General features: G+C 36.1%; 1 pseudogene; it reads left to right on the forward strand.

Moving 5' to 3' along the window:
• Nucleotides 1-834: 834 nt before the first annotated feature.
• LOC139991640 (regulator of microtubule dynamics protein 1-like) lies at nt 835-2145 on the forward strand (annotated as a pseudogene).
• The last annotated feature ends 970 nt before the right edge of the window (nt 2146-3115 follow it).

Genomic DNA, 3115 nt, shown 5'->3' on the forward strand with positions numbered 1-3115 from the left:
TATCAGTTAATAACCTTTTTACACTTTGTATTTTCCTTTTGTTTTTACTACAAATTAACACATCGTCTACATATATTAACAAATAAACTACATATTCTCCCTCTCCGTGCAGTATATAAGCACAACTCTATATTATTCTTCTTAAAACGTAATCTCGTCACATACCTATCCAAACACTCATACCAGTCCCTCGGACTTTCTTTAACCCATAAAGCGCTTTCGATAATTTACAAACTCTATTCGTTCCGTCTGCATATCCTTTTGGTTGATTTACATATACCTCCGAGGTTGCTTCACCATTTAAAAAGGCAGTTTCTACATCCATTTGCTCAATGATTAATCCATTTTGACAACAACATGATCGCAATATCTTAAAGGTCTGATTACTCGCTACTGGGGAATATATGTCATCGGCTACGTTTCTTTGTTGGAATCCTTTTACCACTAATCTAGCCTTATACCTGTTATCTGATTTTCTCGTGTAAACCCATTTTACATCTAATACCTCTTTGCCTTTTACCCATTCTACCAATTTCCAAGTTATATTCTTATAGAGACATTCTATTTCCTTATCCATAGCCTGATTCCAATCTTCACTATTTTCGCAATAAATCGCCTCCTCAAATGTACCAGGGATATCTACTCTACAATAATTTGCATGCATCTCACTAACGATTTCCTTTTCTGGATACATTACTGGAGGTATCTTATTACGCGAAGTAGTATACATCTCCTAGGGATGTATAAGCCTTCAAAACTGTTATCATTTTCACCTTCCCTACTATCTAACTCTTCCTTATTCATGCCCTTCAATAAATAGCATGGAGCAGAAGCATGGAGCAAGCAGAAGCATGGACCAGAAAGAAGAATGTACCCGAAGGATGGAGCAGAGGTATGGAGCAGAAAGAAGCCTGGAGCAGAAGAATGGAGCAGAGGCATGGAGCACAAGCATGGAGCAGAAGCATGGAGCAGAAGCATCGAGCAAGCAGAAGCATCGAGCAGAAGCATCGAGCAGAAGCATGGAGCAAGCAGAAGCATGGAGCAAGCAGAAGCATGGAGCAAGCAGAAGCATGGAGCAAGCAGAAGCATGGAGCAAGCAGAAGCATGGAGCAAGCAGAAGCATGGAGCAAGCAGAAGCATTAAACAGAAGCATGGAGCAGAATCATGGAGCAGAGGCATGGAGCAGAAAGAAGCATGGAGCAGAATCATGGAGCAGAGGCATGGAGCAGAAAGAAGCATGGAGCAGAATCATGGAGCAGAAGCAGTGATGACTACAAAAGAAGTTCTAATAGGAAAAGCCGATGAATTATACGAGCGAGAACAATAGGAGGAAATACATAACCTTCTAATAAATTATAAAGTAATTACATTGCGTATATCACTTATAAATGTAGATAACAAAACTGAACATTTGTATAGGATAGCGGTGATATTGAAATTATATGGCGTTTGTGTAGAGCAATGTATAAATTGTCTAAGACTGTGAGTGAAGTAGATGGAAAGAAATGAATTTTCGAATCTTATGATTTAATACTTAAAGCACTTGAAATAAATGAGGATAATTGGGCTGCATACAAATGGGCATCGATTCTTCGCAATTGTAAGACTCTTTATGAAGGAGTGAAGGCACAAATAAAAGAGTCATATAATATTAAGAAACATATGCTGGTATATTTCATGATAATATATTAATATTTCTTTCCCTGATACGATGTCAAGCAATTGTATCGAATATGTTTAATATCGCAGAGAGCAATGGAACTAAATGCAAAAGAACCACCTCTTATGTACATGCTTGGTACTTGGTGCTATCAAGTTGCTGATTTAACATGGTATCAAAGAAAAATTGCATCTGTAATATTTGGAGAACCACCATCTTCATCTTTTGAGGAAGCTCTAAAATATTTTGAAACCGCAGAGGAAATTGATCCCAATTTCTATAGTCAAAATTTATTAATGTTGGGCAAAACCTACTTAAAATTAAATCAGAAAGAGCTATCTATGAAATATTTAAAAATTGCCCTTGAATATCCTGCAAAGAACGAAGATGATCGAGATGCTAAACAGGAAGCACAAAAGTTGTTAAAGAAACTTTAACAAACTTGACGGAAATTATGATCTATTATATGATAAATGGATATTATTATAGGATATGGAATTGAAGGGATAAAGTAAATTTAGAATCTATCTTTTAAGTAGAAGTATAAAATTTATTTACTATAAAGTACAGTACAACTTATGTGTGATGAGCTTTTTATACGCAACATCTAATTTAAGATTTAAGATTACTATATACATGTATATTTTATAAAATGTTTTATTTCAAAATGTAACATGTAGCAAATTTTAAATAGTTAATAGCAGTTGAAGAAAATTCGTATATACAATATGTCATTAAACTACCTTTCTCGCAAAAATTAGTTAAAGAAATATATTGTAACAGAATTAAAGTATCAAAATGTTAATGTAAAATTGTCACAAATATCACGGTTTAATAAAGTAGTTTCCAAGTCGAATTATCGGTCAGGTGATTCTTCATTTTCCTCTTCCTCTCCGCGAGCCATAATTCCATCTTTTTGCAAAGCAGAGAGAAAATCGAGATATACTCGTGATAGAACGCCGATTATCTCCCTTGGCACTCTTCCCATCAGATGGTATACAAAGGAACGATGCAGGCCAATCTGCATAGTGCGTCGATCAATCGGGGAAGTATACTGCACCACAACGTAATCCGGTGGTAGATTTTCCGGAACATGTGATATGGTGTGCAAGGCGTTAAATTCAGGTTCAGATTCCGCCATCGTTTCGTTATAAGGCACAATCTGGAAACAAAAAAATAAAAAAAAAAAAAATTTAATTTACGAATTGCGTGAAAAATCAGTGGAAGAAACGATTGAAAGGAAATAAGATACTCACTGTTCCAAATGTGACGAAAATGTATAAGCACGCTACCAATCGTAAAGCACTTCCAAACCTGAAGAACTTTTAAACGTTCCGCTCGATATTCGAACTGGAAATGCCCCCTCGAGCGAAATGCCGAGTTTATATAGTCGTCGGTGAGTTCCATGTGTATTACTACAGCATGGATTAGGACTTTTTGGGGGGACCCCCTAAC

The sequence above is a fragment of the Bombus fervidus genome, chromosome 10 (genome assembly GCF_041682495.2).
Source record: "Bombus fervidus isolate BK054 chromosome 10, iyBomFerv1, whole genome shotgun sequence".
NCBI lineage: Eukaryota > Metazoa > Arthropoda > Insecta > Hymenoptera > Apidae > Bombus > Bombus fervidus.